The 19,690-nt window shown below is 44.4% G+C and overlaps 1 protein-coding gene and 1 long non-coding RNA gene across 2 annotated transcripts in view; one reads left to right on the top strand and one right to left on the bottom strand.

Annotated features, from left to right (window-relative positions):
- Positions 1 to 19,690, top strand: part of sgcz (sarcoglycan zeta) — a 676,366-nt gene that overhangs the window by 517,134 nt on the left and 139,542 nt on the right. The window lies entirely within an intron of this gene.
- On the bottom strand, positions 8,358 to 10,383 carry LOC115539851 (uncharacterized). The gene is made up of 4 exons (XR_003976048.1): positions 10,109 to 10,383; positions 9,480 to 9,710; positions 9,256 to 9,376; positions 8,358 to 9,157 (listed from the first exon to the last, which is right to left on the bottom strand). It is a non-coding gene; the product is annotated as an uncharacterized LOC115539851 (long non-coding RNA).

Here is a 19,690-nt window from a genome sequence, read left to right as displayed (position 1 = left end):
CATCTTTTCAGTCTGGATGCCTACAGAGAAAGGTGGGTTTGCAGAATGCCAAGTCATCATGGATTTCGAGGCACCTCTCACATGCCCCTAGCTCCTTTACGGCAGCATTCCTCACTGCTGGCTTTAGGGCTCGAAATTGCTTGCAGAAATACAGCTTTGCTCTGTGCTTCTCGTCACCACAGATGACACATCCTGCCTGGGCACCATCAGACTTTGTGGCTCTTGTTGTGGCGTGTCTTGAATCAGATCTTGCTTCTTTTCTTGGTTCCTCATCCATCAGTTGCTCGAGTTGCTCGTAAATGAACTCTTGCTCTTTCAGGAATGCCAACAGACTGTCAAATCTGTTGTCTGGGAACACAGCATTCCGACTATCAGCCACATAGACAAGCCATTCCTTCTTCAGATTTTCAGGAAGCTTACATTCGATGGACTTTATGACCAACGGATTCTTGATTGCCCCTGTGTCTCCCAGGTCACTCAAATCCTGCAATGCCTTCTCAACTGCTTGAATCAATTCCACTATCTTTCGTGGTTGGTGACTCCTAACAGCTGGCATTTTCTGCAACTCTTCCACAATTTCAATGGCGATGGCGGTTTGGTTTCCATAGCGATTTCCAAGGACACAGAAAACGTCTTCTGCGGTGTTGTAGGTGGTGAGCCTGAGGTCTCTGGTGATTCCTTCATCCAGGCTGTCCAGCAACTGGAATTTCTTCACCTCTCTTGAGCCTGTGGGTTCACTTTGCCTTTGCAGCGCTTCCCAATCTTTCCTCCATCTATGGAAATCTCGTTTAACGCCAGAGAACTTGGGGAGAGCTATTGGCTTTAACCTGATTGTGGGCATGGTAGGATTTAGGGGGGCAGTCCACGTCTGTCTTTTATCCTCTTCTTTCAGCTTTACCTGTATGAATTCAGCCTTCATAGACACAAGCACAGGAACTGTGAGGTCTAGCTCTCTAAGACGGTCTTGGATGACTCTTTTCTGATCTGATGGAATCCATCGCTTCCAGCGATCATGCAATCCTTTTGCCGTCTTTGTGAGGTCTTGCAAGTGGTTGAGCATGAAATCATAGGCCTCTTGTTTCGTACTTCAGTCTACTGCAGCAGTGCGCTTGCACTCTGACTCTGCGACTTCCAGTGACGTGAAAACCTCATTGGCGCCAGAGTTGGACCACAGCACGTTTTGGACAAGATGTTTGATTTCCTTCAATTTAGATGCATTTTCAATGGCAGTGTTTGTCAGGTCGGCCTTTTGCTGTTCTGTTAACACTGCTTATTCTTCAGCGCCCAGCTCCGCCTCTTTGTCAGCAATGAGCTTGGCTTCCAAGTCATCATTTACCTCTAAGACTTTTTCAGCAGCTTTAGAGAGTTCATTAAACCCATTTTCAAGCTCCTGCTCAGAGAGATCCTCGTAGGTCCTCTGCAAGCTGTTGGCCAGACGAGAAAATGCTCTCTTCGCCACTGTTCTCTCCATTTTCAGCTCCTCCGCCATCTTTTCCCTGTTGCAGGCGACGCGTAGGTGACAAGATAAGAGTTTGTTTGTTATTTGGATTTTAATCCGTCTTTGATTTTCCTTGGTTCCAGTTCCTGGACTCCTCGGTTTTTTACTGTCAAGTTGTCCGTGGTTTTTGCTGTTTTGTACTTTTTCCCCAACTTGAAAAAGGAACTGACATCTATTGGAGGTTTTGGGAAAACTGGATTCTACTCAAAATGTAATGACTTGAGTCCCAGGCAGTAGCTACGTTTTCACTTTTCTTTCCTTTTTATTTTCAGTTAAACAGTAGCTCGCTATTTTCTCTTGCCATTAACCTTTAGCTAAAAAACCTTTAAAGATAAACAGAAACATAGAAAACACACATGAATATCAGCAATCCACACAACAATAAACCGACACCAACATGTGCAAAATAATTGACTTTCTCAGATATAAATTCTTGTACAAAATATACTGGAATTTTAAACTTAAAAAGTACACAAACAACGCAGAAATTACATTTTTCAATTGTGGAACATTCAATAATAAAGTATTCAATGCATAAACCATCACTTATACAAAAACGGCTACTGCAGCCTCACCATCACCTTATTTCTAACAAGTGACAACTTAGTTTACAGTTCACGGTATAGGCAGACAACATTAGCATCCCCACTTGCAACGAATGCTGCGGTTAGAAGCTATTAATAGCACAAACAACGTTACCGGAGCAGCGGCAGACTTTGATGGAAAAGACCGGAAGTAGGCTACATTCTCTTACCGGCTGCCTCTCCAGATTTCAAAGATGTTCAGTATGTACAATACAAGAGTTTTTATTACACCCGTTTGCTGTGGTTTTCTAACAGTCCTCTTGTTCTCTCTCGTGCCTCCTTGAAGCTCAATTAAAACACCTGCTGCTCGTGTCTGCGTCGCGTGTATGACGTAGCTTATTTTTGCGTCAACCATTAGTTGAGCTGGTGAGTCCTTCCGCTCCCAATTTAAAATTAAATCACTATTTTTTGTCCGTTAATTTCTTCTTTTTTTTCAGTGTATTTTCTTAAACCCCAAAGTAAAATTAAAACCACAGTTTGACTCGACAATGTGTATATATATATATATATATATATATATATATATATATATATATATATATATATATATATATATATATATATATATATATATGCCCCTGTAGCGTCTTCGATAGAAATTAGAGATTAATTTGGAAGTTTGCTAATAACGGCTCAAGAACTAATGAGGCTTGCCTCCAAGCAGACCTTGATGGCAGAAGGGGAGGGCGTTTGTTACGCCCGCTAGCAGAATTGTATGTTGGTTGGCGTTTATTGTTTCCAACACCACCTGACACTTTGAATATGCGTGTGATCCTGACTAATGGGAAGAGATGAAGAAAGGTGAAGAAGTGGTTTATATTTGGGTTGTAAGTTAGAGCCCAGAAGGCCCCCTAGAGTGTTGCGTCCTTCAATCACAACACGTTTGACCTCCCTGAGTCTCATATTCAAATGGTAATTATACCAAATTGAAGGACAGATCGTGTTTGCATGGTAAGGTAGTGAGGTAAGCAGAGGGCACAGGAAGGGAAGGGAGTGGAGTGGGCGTGGGAGGCTGGGAGATGATGACGTTTGAAACAGAGAGGGGGATAGATACCAAGACCACAGACACTCAGCGGAGGGCTGGCAGAGAGAGTTAGGGTTCAATCGCTAACTGACAATAGAAACCAAAAGGCATCAAGAGAGAGGAGCCGCAGAGAAGCAGTTATTTATTCAATCAGTCGGCCAGCAGACAGACAATCTGTCGGACTATAAACAGACACAAGTAGAAGGCTTCACTGTTGGCTGGAGATAGCATGAGGTACAAGAGGCCACATGACGCCGTTTACACATACATAAAAAGAGACCTTTACAATCCAGTGTTCCAATCACCCGATGGATGGAGAGTTCGTGATCATTGGAAAACAACATTTCTGAGCGGAGATAGAGTGTCTTCATGCAGAAAGACATACCATTCTCCTGACGTGCTATTATTTGGCGTTTGAATGACTTGCTCGACGGCAAAGAATAAAAAATAGCTAACTGCCTATCTTCCCCTGCTCCTGCACTACCCTCATCTGGCCCCTCTTAGGGTTCCCTCTCATGCCCACCCCACTGATGGTACCCGGGTTATCTGAGGACACCGTGGGGGCCCCCGAGACTTATTGAGAAGAAAGAGCAGCAGAGGCATCTATGCTACGCATCCTCTCTCTCTCTCTCATCACCAGATGTAGAGGTGGAGGTAGAGGAAGAGAAAGACCTGAAGCAGGAGGGGAATGTGCTCGAAGAAGAAGGGGACCACATTTCTCTTTCTCTCTCTCTCTCTCTCTCTCTCTCTTTATTCCCATCCCTTTATCTCTCTCCCACTGGTTTTCTGTGGCTATCTCTTTCTTATCTCTCTCTCTAGCTATCTCCTCTCTAATCTTCCCAGCCACCAGTCGCTTTAGGTCAGCCAAGAAGGAATACAAAGGTAAGGAGGATTGTTGAGGAAGTGAGGGGCATGGGAGGTTTCAGAAGTACACGTGTATTGGAGGGATTACCATAGAGCTCTCTTCAGCGTTCCCTCTTTCTCTCTCACCAGCTTGTGTAGCAAGGAATACCACCTCTTAAAGGTGCAGGAATCATAAGATGGTGGCAAACTTATACATTCATACCCAAAACAAATTGCCCCTAGTGGGATTAATGGAGTTGTATTGTATTGTATTGTATTGTATTGTACAAATGAGGGATATTAATTTAGGTTAAAATATTAAATGATATGTATATGTAACGGGTGTGCCCGCACTGCTACTGTTCATCAATGGGCGCACATCCGTTAACGCAGCGGTCCCCAACCACCGGGCTGCGGACCGGTACCGGGCCGCGGAACATTCCTAACCGGGCCGTAGGTTAACGAGGCTACGACATGACTAGAAAAAAAAAAAAAAAATTTTTTGTTTGTTTTTTTAATCCATGCAAAATGCGTGCACACTTAATAAACTCAATTTACTTCGTAATACTGTCACTCTTTTACTGTCATATATATATATATATATACTGTATATATGTATTGCAGCAGACATTATTATACCACTTCAAACCACAGAAAGGCTTTCATGTTTCGTAGTCTTGAAGTCTCTCCACCACAAAGTAAAGAGCTGCTTAAATTGATGCCTATTAAAACAAAGCAGTAGCAGTGAGCAGACACACAGCTTTTATGGTGCGGGTGGTTTGCATTGCTCAAAATGTTTGTTTCTTCATACTTACAATTATTTACTGTATATGGCTGGTTGCTGGCAGGTTGGAATTCAATGATTGAAACATTAATATTAACATTCCTAGAGATTCCCTGTAGTTGTAATTAAACAAATAGCTATAATGTGGAAATCCCAGTCGATAATGTAACAAATTTCTTAGTGCATAATCTAAGAACATTTTGCCTATAAGGTAACAACTTATAACATTTTGGTTTAACTGTTACATAATGAAGCAAGCATAATAAATTTCTCCTCACGTTATGACGCAAGCATAATCATTTTCTACTTGTAAGCCTTTTGCAGACATGTCCTCCGCATTTTTGCCGCATTTGTATATCAGGAGATTCGACCCTGAGGGTGATAAATACTTGATGCTTTATATGCAGACATTGATGTTCTTTAGACAACAGTAGAATCAACGGGGGGTTTAGGGGGCGCGGCTTGCAAGGGGCGGGATATGACATAGGGTCTAAGTTCGCAAGAGGCAGGATAAGTACAACCGCTATCGCTGTAGTTGGTTTTGGTTTGACCACCGACAAAATGGAGGCAGAACGGGCAGAACTCATCGCGATCATCTTAAATGTTGCTAAAATGATGCATCATATATTCCGTTGCATCCACAAAATCCGATCTAGGTCGATCGATGAAAAATTGGACCATGAGTTAGAGACAAATAGAGAAGAAGAAAGAAGAAAGGGCATCGCGAACGAAATATTTATTTGCTTCATTTAACATATAACAAACACTGGAATGAATGGAGTTGATTTCTGTGTTTAACTAAGAAAACAGGGAATGAAGGACAGAACCCTATAATATTCAGCTAACTGTTAAAAAACATATTGTATATAAGCGTGCAGCTGTGAACTGTATGATGTGTACTTATTTTTTGTACTTTTAGGGTTATGATAAGACCTATCTTTTAGCGTTCTCCACGAATGACCCTTAAAATAAATAATAGTTTATTAGATATTATATTTTTTATCCATTCAGCGAACAAAAGGCAACAGGCTGATTATCATTTAGGGGGCCACTCAATGTCTTGCAGAAGCATCATCAACACACCCACTCAAGTGGTGTGAGAAATACAGACTTTCTACTCCTCATTCACATTTAAGGTAATTTAAATTTCCTACGGAGAAAATACTACCTCAGGGTTAGTATTATTCAGGAGATTTTCAGGTTACAAATGTCAGGATATGGTCAAGTGTTTCTGAAAGCAGCCAGTATGCGATGATTTGATTACATTATAAAATGAGTCAATTTATGGGTTACAGGGGTAATTGTTCCATGGAAAGTGTTGTATACTATGCATACAAAACAATTATTCAATAGCTTTTACTGTCAAAGTGCATTGACATTTTAAAAATGCATGGCAACTACTATTGGTTAGTTGAAAAGAATAAGAACAAACAGCTGAAAATTGTGTTCATTTACAGAAGCACCTTATTAGTGAAATAAACTAAGAGTAACAACAGCTAAGGCAGCAACTTACCTAACTAAAGGGAAATAAAGCACAGGCTTGTGTGGGGGAGGGGGAGAGGGAGAAGGGAGGGTGGGTGTGTGAGGGCAAGATTTCGGATTGTACATTGGCTATCTGGCGTGAGAGTTTAAGATGTTCATGTTGTTTTTTTCAACAGAAGAATATGTCATTGAGATTAAACATCTCTTCAACTGACCTGGCCAAGACAGGCAGCAGTAGCCTACAGTCACACATCTAATCTATCCGGACCTATGCGGTTTCGTGTTAGGATTTATGTGGACGCCTGAAACGCAAACGATGACATCATTAGCCCCCCACCAGCTTGGGGACGTCAGAGTGGCATTGAATTTTTGATTTATTATTTTATTTGTATTCTTCTTGTAGCTTTAAATAAAGCCCCTTGATAATAGTAATTACTAACTGTACATTCAAAAGTATTTCTGCTAAATTGAAAAGGTTGAGTCTCCTTGTGACTGAATGTTTGTATATAGTGCGCAGGCTTGATGCGCTCCACTTTTTTCTGTGGAGAACCAGCGCCTTGATATTTACTACAGCGTTTCTACAGCTCGATGCGGTTTCGCAATGACTCCGTCTTTACGGAGATATTCCTGAACCGCATAAAACGAAACCGGATCGTTTTTGACCGTTTCGGCTCCGTGTGGAGGGGGCTTATCTTAACCTCTCTCAGTTAGAGAGAGGAAGGGATGTATCTTGAGGTACAGTGAGAATGTATACAGTTCCTTTTAATGTGAATGGTAATTATATAAACAAGGTTAATATAATTTGTATATAATTTTATATTATATTTATGATTGATATTTCCACGACAAGGATATTACACCATATACTAGTAAATGCATTCTTCGCTCAATTTGTATCCACATTTTAGAAATATCCTGCTCAATACTGTATAGAGGCAGTGGTTGCTTTTGATAGGCTGTCTTGAAGGGGCCCTATTATGCCCTTTTTTACTGTTCATTATTTAATTTGTTTGACCTCATATAATTGATTTACAAAAATAAAGGGTTGTCTAGCACATTCTTTTTTCTCATACTTTATGAGAATTACAACCCCTATGTGAAACACCCTGTTGCTTAGAATTTTGAGGCATTTAGAATCTTGGTGCTGATAGGGTGCTGACGTCTCTTCAGGCACTCTGTCACTCTGTCTATGGCTTCAGTGCTACCTTACCAATTTGAGCCTGAGTTGGACCCCGAAAGCGATAATGGAGCAGACGACGCTAATGACGAGCGCGATTTTAGTCGTAGAATGGACCAGGACATTTCACAGTGGTAAGTTTTTGTTTATGCTATTATACAGACACGTGATTTATCATGTATTTCGCGTAGCTTTTCAGACTTAGCTTGCGGCTAGTAGACCACTCGTACTCTTCAAGGGTCCGTAACAAGCTTTTTATGTCCCGACATGGCATATTGTTGACTACTTTTGTCCATCAAAATACACCGTTATAACGTAACATCTCTACTACCTAGGTGCAACTGTGGGAATTGTGCCACTATGCCCAACGAAGTGAAGAACGTCTGCTGTAGAGTAATCCCAAAGGTAAAACTGATGAGCTTTAGGCTAAGCTACAGTTTGTTGAGAACGATGTCATGTAATCTATCCATCATCTTCGGAGGATGTATATATATATATGTATATATATATATACATATATATATCCTCAGAAGATGAGTAGCCTACCACTATCATCACAAAACCTTATAATTAACTTCTAGTAAACTATATTGCATGTTTAGATCATCTCTACCATATAGCAACAGTAATATCAGTCCACTTGTAATGGAAAACGAGTAATCTCATCATTCTCACCTGTTAACTGTTAGTTCCAGCCAACTGTACCATGTTTGTTATTCATTAGTGATAACATTTTTTGTAAATAACAATCCTACTCGAATAGATGTTGCTTCAGCAATACCAGTTACGAGAAATCTCACCTGTTCACTGTTGTCTCAGCCATGTGTTTACAATAGCAATCATTGTTATGTAGAACTAAGGAGTGATTTAAAAAAAATAAAAAATAAAAGTATGACTGGAAAACAGATGTTGCTTCCTGAATCTGTATTGTCCGATGCAGTCATGTTGTACTCAGTGATGTCAAGGTCACTTTACACAGTAGTTATTTTGTCTTTTTGTATTTATTAGGTACTAAGATGAATGAGCCAAGTGCCAGAATCGATAACGCATGACACAACATGCACACAAGCACATACAGTCTACAAAATATCTACAATATCTACAAGTATGATTATGGACCTGTGAGGCACACAACAGATGAAGAGTAAGTCATTTTGGCTGTAAGCTCCCACTAAACAAAACCAAAGCAATATTATACTATTAATATTATAATTGTGATTTGAATCAATTTACCATTAAAAGAAAAACAAACTATAAGGCCGCGAGCTACAGGGCCTTACCGTGCACCCTCACCTCCTAACGAAGCCAACTATTTTTTTATGTTGAGCATGGTCAGACCATTCAAAAAGAGTTGGTTTCGTTTGGAGGTGGGGGCTGCCCAGTATAGGCCCAGCCTATAAGAGGTTATTGTTGAAAACAGTTTAACAGAAAGTTCCGCTCCTTGTCCCTTAGGCGTTTCAGGCATCTTGCCTATCGCAGCTTTGTAAGCTGGTGTTGGGGATATTTAGGACATAGTTGTCGGGTCGTCATCCCGTCATGTGTGGTGCCGCGGATATGGCAGCAGTTCCCATCTGGTGACTTCGTAGGCTTCAGACCACCTCTTGATTGAAGCGGGAGACGTGACGGGCAACCAGCTCAGCCTTGGGAGAGTGTGTCTATTCTGCTGAAAGGTCTGGAGAGATGGGGATAGTCTTCATTTCCTTTTCAAATGATGTTGGGTCCTCAAAAACCTCCATGAGCAGCCTCATGAGGTCATGTACATAGTCTGGAAGATATAGCATTAACATACTAATGAATGTAGCCATAACAATCTGTAAACTGATGTGTGTGTGTGTGTTTAAAGATTATATTTTACAAACTTACTGAATGTTGGATCTGTTTTCACGGCCTTCACAACACCTTCCCCACTCTTCGCCTGCACTGCAGAAGTCGTAGCTTGCTCCTGTGATGCATTTTCATTGTGGTGCATTGATGCTAGATACAACTTATGGTAAAAAAAAAAGCACCGCCATTAAACAACACAGAGTGTGCCTGACAATCATTCCAATCAATGGCTTTCACAATTACGAGATGGTGTAAATTATTACCTGCACAACATTCCCATGAAGGGAAATAACACATTCTTTGGAGCAAAACGCAGTATTAGACTGTGGAATGACTTGAGGATTCACTCTCCTCCGCTTCCTCCAACTCAAGCCGTGGTCTCTTGCTAGGTCACCAGCCTGGGCCCTTTATTGGTGTTGAAGTCAGCAGTGAGTGTGGCAAATGAGAGGTTGTTCCGAAGTCTGCACAGACAGGAGACACCTGTGTCTGCATGGCTACAAATAACAGAAACAAATCGTATTAGAAACTGGAAAATAATAATTTAGCAGTTTTTTCCTTGGTAATGGAGTAACACTGCAGAGTAAACCTTGGTTACCCATCACAAATGCAGGAAGCCATTTGCAAATATAAACCATATCCTATTTGGTTATGAAGTTATTTAGCCAATGCTTTTATCAAATTGTTAGTAGAAAGTAAGTATGTGATACATGAATGTATGTATAGCCAATATTCTAGCAACATCAGCAAGGGTGAATCTTCAAATAGATTACTGGACTGCAGATTCTAGGTAAACCAAAAAAAAAAAAACATCCGAAAACACAGGAAAAAGATGCTCACAAAGTTTTGTATGGACTGCATACTAAGTCACTAAAAACTCTTAGTGGCTACATACCTTTGCTTCTTACGTGTGCCTTTAGCGATCCCATGGACAACTGTGTGCCGCCTGATGTCGACTTCAACCGTGCACTTTGTATTCCCACAGAATGCATTCCCACCGGCGAATTTGTTTGGGTTCCCGTCGATATAATCTGAGGCGTGTCAGTCTGGCATCCGACGTGTTGAAAGGGGCGATTAAGGGCACTGCAGTCCTGCTAAAATTATCACACATAAATCACGACGAAAAATTATTTTACACAGTACAAGCTAACAACATCTGAAACAGGAACTGTGACCATTTAACCCACCTTATAGTAACACCTCACATAAGGCTAAGGCTAGCTCTCATTTTACAGACAGTTTAGAATTGTAGTTTGAGATCCCGCAAAAGGTTTGTGGAAGATGAACCAGCCTCGCAACAAGACTAGCAGCTAGTTACAGAATGAATTATTTTATGGTAGGAAATTGTAGGGTTAATTACCCCAACTTATATTACACACAACACAGCCACTTTTGTTATTATCAGTATAGGTTTACTTACATGTTGAGAGTCATCTTCACGCAGGTTGCTGAAGCAGCCATCCGTGAAGTGGAGGCGACACAGAAAAAGGCTCGGTAAAGTCGGTGGAATAGGGATAAAAATGAAATCTAGCCAACGGCTACGTGAAGGCTCTGCCTTTGGCAAACCATACAAGGGAGAGGTCCCTTCACAACCAAGAAAACACCTTCTAGCCATTATTATATATATATAATATATAAATAGTATTATGTCTTTCTGTCCATCTACTTCTCTACTCAAACGCTTGTTTTACGATCCATTTCCCCGACCCCAGCGTGTCCAGGAACGCAGCAAAAGGTCATTGATGACGCTCTCCTATTGACTCCCAGCAAAAGTACATGCTTACGTCACCATGTACCGGAAGTAAAAGAAAGCCGCGGAGAAAAACGTATGTAAAGCGCAATAGGAGAAGGAAAAAACGGAAAAGCATAATAGGCCCCCTTTAAGATTAGTCTTCAGCTTTCATCATCTCGCTCGTCTTTATTTACCTCCACGCCATGCCCTCCTGATGGATGCCTGTGTGCTGGTTCCCTCCACAGCATCAGCTGCTGGCTTGGAGCTCCCGGTGTCTCTGGTACTGACCGGCCAGTCTCATTCGCTACCTTCTCACTCAGCCCTTTGCAGATGCTTGTTGGTAGCATGCTCGTTCTTGTTGATGTTTAGTATGGCATGCAGCATTCTGGTGTAGCACCGATCCAGAGACTTCTGTAGGGTGGGCTTCAGGATCCAGCCTTCAGAGCCATGAAAGGGAACAGACTGTGCAGTCGCATAGATGAAGCTTAGCTTGATGTTTCGGAAGATGTTGGAATTCCTTACACAGCTGTGTGGTTCAGGGCCCTCCATGCGATCACTTTAAGGTCTTGCTCTGATAAGGTAACACAAGAGCCCAGGTATTTTAAGTCATTGACTTCCTTCAGAGCAATGCCCCCTGCTGTCATAAGAGGTGGATGGTCCTGGAAGATGTTGGAGATTACCTCGAGTTTCTTGGCCTTTAGCCTAAGACCAACCTTTGCCCGATCTAACTCCCCTCTGGTCCAGAGCTCCCGGGCCTGCTCCACATGGTCCGATACCAGACTCTGGTCCAAAGCTCCTGGGCCTGCTACACACAGTCCGATACCAGACTCTGGTCCAGAGCTCCTGGGCCTGCTCCACACGCTCTGATATCAGGCTGAGGTCCTCTGCATAGCCCAGGCCTCAGGGCTGTACAGTGCGACAGTTTTGATCGCATTTGCTATTAAAATATATAACGTGCGAAGATAAATACAAGTCCACTCGCACCGGTGCGAAAGGGTGAGAAGGACCCGTGCCGAAAAAAAATACGTCTTTCTTTACGACTTTCAATGGCACTGCTAAGCGCGAGTGTGTGGGAGCATGATGGGAGCGATGCATGTAGGGAAATGTATTTTGAATTATAGGCTCGCCAGTTCCGCTGAACTACTAAAAAACTACATTTCCCGACCCGAACATTCGTTGAGGAAGAGGCTTTGTAACGGTCGTGGGAAATTCACTTTTTAAGCAAAACAGAAAAATGAAAAGGTATTTCTCTGTATTCGGAAGTTCTTTCTTCATCAAATAAAGATGGAAACTTGGAAAAAAATCCACGTATGGAAAAGATCGACTCGGCGACCACAAGCACGGAACCGGCACCTTCGGACGAAGCCGACTCCCCCCATGACTCCGTCGCGGCCAACGGGAAAACGTACAGGTTTAACCCCAAGTGGTTAAAAACGTTCAATTGGCTGGTTGACGACCAATCCAAGATGTCTATATTGTCTTATTTGTAATAATTACTTAATTTTGTTGAATGTGTTCACCACTTCTGGCTGCTGATGTTTTAAAAGAGGCTCTCATAGTCACTTTACTATTTAATATGTTCATTGTCACTTTACTGTTGTTAAATTTGTTCATATTGTGTTACTTTTGTATATACACGTCCTATTCTGTTCATATAGTTATATCTGAATAATTTTTATTTTTTGACTATAGTATGTGTGCTACCAAAATAATTTTTGTGCTACTGAATTTTTTTGCTTGCTAGCACCAGTGCTACCATTTTAAAAAGTAAGCGTACAGCCCTGGTCCTATGTTCCCCGGTCTGTTACTTTTTCCACCATTACTGCCAAATTCCGGCCGAGATAATCACCATTGCATGTCTTTACATTTTGTGGAAGAGGGAGGGACGTCGGAGAACCCGACGCAGTCTATTGTATTCATAATATTGTAATGATCACGGAAGAGGCAGTGAATGAATTGAATGAATATTGATTAGACAAAGATTTATTAGGTAGGCCTACCTAATAAACTAAGACTACCTAATAAACCACTATGTTCTGCTTGGTATTAAGACTAACACACAAGACTGGAAACCATAGCAATGCCGGTAAACAAACCCCGAGAAGCCCAATCCCTACGAGAGCCCCCTGCGCCACGGCCATCCGGAGGCGCACAGAGCTTTTGGCCGTGATATTGTCTATACAATTATATTATGTTATATACTATTATATATAGAGCTCCGGGAGTCGCAAACGGCAACAATCACTTTCTCCTCCATGCTTCAGTTCACCCCGTACTGCACTGCACTGAGTTGGCCGGTTGAACGCTAATTGGCTGTTACGTTACACATGTCACTCAGTGGCCACGCTGTTGAACGTTGATTGGCGTTACGCGAATATCGCGTCAAAGTTTAAATATTTTTAAAGGTTGATAGATTGCGGGGAACATAGGACCCTTTTCCAGAAAAGGGTCCTATGTTCCCCGCAACAGTGGGGAGCATAGGACCCTTTTTCAGAATAAGGCTCCTATGCTCCCCGGTATGTATTGCTGCAGGCAGTATGCAAACTATACCGCGGCTTTCGGGGGGGGGCTCAGTTATATTGGGGGGGGGGGGGGGGGGGGGCTTGCGCAGTGTTTCCCCCAGGAGGTTGGGGGGGGGGGTGTTGTTATTTCATGGTCCTGCGGTCTTCAGTGAGGGTTTCAGTTTGCAATAATATATTCGACCACAAGTTGCCGCCGTTTCAATGTGTATACATATATTTTTTCGATACATTGGTAGTCGAGGCGGGCCCTATTGTTGTTAAGGAGGCCGCCTTAAACATACAGTGCTGGGGGGAACACTGTTCCGTGTGCCTCAGAGCGAGGACTTACTCAAAACACAAATTATTATAAGCCTGTATGCCTACTTGCCTTATGTCAGCACATATAAGCACATATCACATCCAACCCTCCACCCACGCATCAAATCTAACCACGGTCAAGCCAGCCGCTAAATTTTACGTACGCCCATATTGCGACCTTTACGATAACTGCACAGAGAAGACCCTGCAACCTTTACGTTAACTGCACAGAGAAGTACAGCTTCTGGTTTTCAAATTAATATACACTTTATTTATTTATTTATATTCACTTATTTATTATTATAAGGACCATTCAAAGCTAATCGAAAGAAGTGTGTATTAATCAGCCTGTTTAGTCGAGCGATCCACCACTGATTTAGAGTCATAAGGTCACATCACCTGGGCGCTATTGAGAAAAAATAATTTTCATAGAAATATTAATATAATTATGAGGAATATTCACATGACTAAAAACAGAATAATAGAGCATTTTGGGTTTATAGCTCCCAGATTAGCATCCATTTATACAGATGAGCCCTTACCTTAAAACAGAAGCGACCACACAGGCCTGGGATCAGCTTCCTTTGCTGTTGGTCCAGAAGCCCATGATGCAGACAGGCGATGTTAATCCACTCTTTTGATAAGTGCATGCCAATGACCTTTTCAGAAAGCCGAATAGTTTCCATCCCTAACAAACAGCCAGGTGTTGCGGGACTTCCATTCTCTCCACTGCTGGCTGGTCCAGTTAGCCGGGAGAGAGAGGCAGGTGGAGTCACCGTCATCAGCGGCCTCTGAGCTGTCGGCTGTTGGCGGGCTTTCACTAGCAGCAGTCCCCGCAAGTGCAGCGGTGGTGGTGTCGGTTGTCCCCAAGCTATAAGAGCCGAATAACTCGCCTCTCGCTGCTCCTCAGAGTCGATCGTCTTCGAATTCTTTGTAAATCCGAAATTGTAGTCGGATCGAGCATCACTGCAAAACATGTAATTCGTTTGGTTCAGGTGACGTCACTGTAGCTTTGCGCCGCCATCTTGAAGACCGATCCCACCCACTGACCCACTAATTTCAGTGGTAACTCAGCACCAACAATAACACCTACGACCACAATCAAACAATGAGGATGCGCTCTTATATTCTCTTTAGTGCAGGTAATGAAAGGTTCTGAAAGATGGCATATCCATGTAGCTTACCAATGAATAAAATGCATACAAAAAACGTTGACATATGACCCACTATGTTCTGCTTGGTATTAATACCTCATTCATTGTCCAAAATAATCCATAATAATTAAAATCGGGTTTTGTTGTGGGTACAAAATTAATCTTGAAGAAAACTCGTCCCAAGCGTCCCCGGCGAAATTATCGTCTATGATTTGATGACTGATTTCAACGATCAATGATAGTAACCCACCACAAACTGTTCACAAGAAGTCACAAATATATAGTACTTAAGCATTTTCGCAGATATAGTCGGGCGCCAGCGGACTTTCTGCTCCCAATAAACAGCTTTTCTTCAGCTATTTAAAGGACAATGAGGCCGACACTTAAAAGGCTGCGCCTATACTCATAGAATCTAGAGTTACAATACGTAACTATCGTTCTATGTCGTATAGGCTTCGCCTTTTAAGGCTATCGCTATTGGGTTAAAGGGCGAAGCACGATATAGTCTATGCCTCATTGGTCCCGATCAGTACCAGAAACAAAGCTAAATACGCGCTAGTATCATGCGTCAGACGTAGCATAACATATGTCATGCGTCTAACGGCACGTCATCAACGAGCAGCTCCAATGTGTCTGATAAGACACAAGAGCTCTCAGCATGAATATTTGACTCCTCCTCACATTGTCTAATATGCGAGGGGAATAGTCACACAATGTCACACTCTGACAAAGCACCTAGAACTGAGTGCGTCATAGAGATGTCTCTTAGGTAAAACCTAAAAAATGAGCATGGGGAAGCCCAGGAGGCTGGTGTGCAGATATCCTCCATAGGCATCCCTCTTTGCAGAGCGACAGAGGACGATTCCTCTGGTCGAGTGAGCTCTGATAGTCTCAGGCGGCTCTGCCCCCGCTGACAAATAAGCCTGTGTGATAGCATCACACAGCCAATGCGACAGCCGTTGTTTTGTCAGGGGGAGGCCCTGGGAATGTTCTCTGTAATGCACAAATAACTGTTGAGATTTGCGCAGAGCCTCCGTGCGCTTCACATAACAGGCAAGCGCGCGTACGTGGCACAAGAGATTGGCTGTTGCCTCCTCCTCAGATTGATGAGGAGGGAGAGAGAAACCATTGAGTGTTATTACTCTCGATCTGAACGAGCTAGTAATACTCTTAGGTGTAAAAGCCGGGTTCGGGCATAATATTGCCCAACTGCCGTCCCCTTGTATTCTAAGACAAGAAGGGGCTACAGAGAGTGCAGACAGGTCGCTCACTCTCTTAGCTGATGTCAGGGCCAGCAGCAAAGCTGTCTTGGCTGACACAAACTTGCGGGGCACCCGGTAAAGAGGCTCAAATGGGGCTTTAACCAGTGCGCGCAGCACCAGTGTTAAATCCCATTGTGGAGTGAGAGAGCGCGTCACGGGTCTCTCTCCACACACAACTTTTAGGAAGCGCTTCATTAAGGGGTGACTAAAAACAGTTTTATCCCCGAAGCCTTCGTGGCATGATGAAACAGCAGCCGCGTACGTCTTAACCATGCTAAAGGCCAGCCCTCTTTCCATCAGCGTCTGCAGGAAAGAGAGCACACGCGGCAAAGGGCAAGAGATGGGATCACGACCCCTCTCCGTGCACAATTTCTGGAAAGCCGCCCATTTAGCCGAGTAACACGCTCTGGTGGAGTCAGCTCTGGCAACCTGGATGGGCCGTACGACCTCCTGGGAGAAGCCGAGACCCTCTAGGCGCTGGCATTCAGCGGCCAGGCCCACAAGCGCTGGCCGATCTCTGGGTAATCTATGATTGCTCCCCCTGCCTGTGAGAGAGCGTCCCGCCGCTAAGGGAGTTCCATCGGTGGCCCCGAGAGCAGATGCTGGAGGCAGGGAAACCACGGTGCACTCGTGCGTTGCGGTGCTATGAGAATCATTCACAGCCGCTCCTCTTGGACTCGGTCCAAGACTTGGGGAATCAGGGGGACGGGTGGGAAAGCGTACAGGAGTGTGTTGGGCCACGGTCTGTGAGCGAACGCATCCACCCCGAGTGGAGGATTGTACTTCGCGCTGAGGGAGAACCACAGCTCGCACTGTGTGTTCTCCCGTGTGGCGAATAGGTCGACCTCCGCCCTCCCAAACTCGCTCAATATCTGATTGATCAGATCGTGGTGCAGAGTCCAATCTCCTGGTTGGGGACCCCCCCTCGACATCATGTCGGCCCCTCTGTTCAGGACACCGGGGATGTACTCTGCTCTGATGGAGAGCAAGTGCGTGTGCGCCCAGCATAACAGCTGTCTCGCTATGCTCAGCAGCTGTGCCGAGCGCACGCCCCCTTGGCGATTTATGTATGCTGCTGTCGCCTTGGTGTCCGTGCGAATCATTACGTGTTGATTCGTCAACAATGGGGCAAAGTGTTGGACCACTTTCAACACAGTGAGGAGCTCCAATGCGTTTATATGCATGGTCACGGGGGGGGGGGGCAAACGCCGCCCACCACGTGAAACTCGCATGTTCCTCCCCAGCTCGACAGAGAAGCATCCGTGAATACTGAGATGTGTGACGTTGCTCTGCCTCACGGCACCCCTCTCGCGAGAGTTCGGGGATCGCCCCAGTGGGTCAAATCGGGGCCCACTGATAGGGGAATGGTCACTTTGCGCCGCCATTGGCGCACCGGGTCGATGCGCAGGCGAGAAAAACATCTCTGCAGCCGCCTCATGTGTGAGCGGCTGACATCATGCCCAGCAGCCTCATGACACAGAGGGCTGTCACGACGCTGCCCGGGGAACAGCGGCGGAGGAGAGACCACAGCGTCTCCATCCTCTGCTGTGAGAGCCGTGATTTCATTACAGCTGAATCCAGCTCTACCCCCAAATACATCACACACTGTGAGGGGAGTGGGGAGCTCTTCTTCGAATTTATGGTGAAGCCTAAATTCGACAGGTGAATCACCAGCTTTTTTGTTTGAATAGCTGCTTCCTCCTTGGAGCGAGCCATCAAAAGCAGATCGTCCAAGTAGAACAGTACTCTCATTCCTGTTGCGTGAAGCGGCCGGAGAGCCGTCTCCACGCACTTGGAAAACATTCGTGGGGCTAGAGAATAGCCGAACGGGAGACGGTTGTACTGGTAGTGTGACCCTTGGAACGAGAAACGCAGGAATTTCCTGTGTTTGGGGATCACTGTGACGTGGAAGTAGGCATCCTTCAAATCTATTGAGGTGAAGCAGTCGCCCGGCTTTACACACTGCTACACTCGTCTGATTGTTAACATGTGAAACGGCCTCTCCGCGATGCATTTGTTGAATAGGGCTAGATCAAGAATCGGTCTCAGCCCTCCTGTATTCTTGGGTACCAGGAAATAACGGGAATAGAATCCCTGCATTTCCTCTCCCTTAGGGAACTTGGAAATCACTTTTTTCGCTAGAAGCTGCTGGAGCACTGCCAAAAGTGACAGCTGTTGATCCTTGGATGACAGCGTTGTTTCCACAATCCCGTTGAATCGTGGCGGAACGGAGGTGAACTGCAGGGTGTGACCCTTGCTGATCAGCCTGTCCATCCATTTGGCCAGGGAGCATGCGTTCAGCCATTCTGAGTAATGCTCCGAAAGCACCTGTGCAGCCTCTTGTTTTGATGCGGCTGTCATGGAAACGAGCCACGCTTGAGCCCCTGCCGCCGCTGCTAGCGGAGGAGTCCTCCCCGCAGCCCATGGGGGGCTCTGCCCGAAAGGGCTGGGTGTGTGTGTCATTAGCAGAGGCATGCCCTGCCTGCTCAGCTTGTGACAAGAGTGTAGCTTTCTCTCTCCTGAGCGTTGGGACGCGAGGAGGAATAACACTGTGAATGGGCAGCAGACTGCTGACACTGTGAACGAGCTGCGTGTCATTCGTAGACAGAGAGCTCATTTTAGCGGCCGTCTCGCCACGTGTGTCGTGGCAATTTCTCTATCAGAGTTTGCGTCTAAGACAGATGAGATATTTAGATGCAAAAAGCACACAATACTGTTGACAATAAATAATAATTAATTAATTAATAATTAATTAATAATAATTAATTAATAATTTTGCCATGGCGCCGACGCGAGTAGGACGCTTATCCAGTAGCTCCGTGCGTGTTGCGTTGTTTTTAGTAATTTAAGTGTGTTTTTATAAACTTTTAACTTTATCAACTATTTATATGTGTAGATCTATAGATATTATATGGATACACTGACTTGTCATGGACAGCAAAGCGATGGACATCTTGTTTATTCAAGGGAGAAACTGCTTTCGCTCCAAACAATGGGACGTAACGGCTTTTTCCACCCCATACCTGCGCAGCTGAGGAGGAGGCGCCGAGGCTGCAGAGCCGGAGCGAAGGTGAAGGCTAGGCTAGCGGCTAAGCGGTGGAAGTACAAGCCCTCGGTTCCGTCGATAGTGATGGGGAATGTGAACTGTTTGACCAACAAGACGGACGAGCTGGCTGCCCTTGTGAGGACGGACAAGACGTTCAGGGAGTGCAGCTTACTTTGCCTCTCTGAAACCTGGCTAACCCAGAACATCCCGGACGCTAATGTGGATCTACCTGGATTCACCACAGTGAGAGCGGACCGAGACTGTGGACGCAGCGGCAAAAGCAAAGGAGGGGGACTCGCGCTGTTTATCAACAACAGATGGTGCAACCAGGGGCATGTTACGGTGAAGGAAATCGTGTGCGACCGAGACATCGAGCTGCTTGCGGTAGGTCTCAGACCGTACTACATACCAAGAGAGTTCTCCCACGCCATCGCTGTTGTTGTTTACATCCCTCCGCGGGCGCA

This window comes from Gadus morhua, chromosome 3 (assembly GCF_902167405.1).
Source record: "Gadus morhua chromosome 3, gadMor3.0, whole genome shotgun sequence".
NCBI lineage: Eukaryota > Metazoa > Chordata > Actinopteri > Gadiformes > Gadidae > Gadus > Gadus morhua.
Note: the sequence above shows the minus strand (reverse complement) of the source record. Positions and strands in the feature narration are given on the sequence as shown.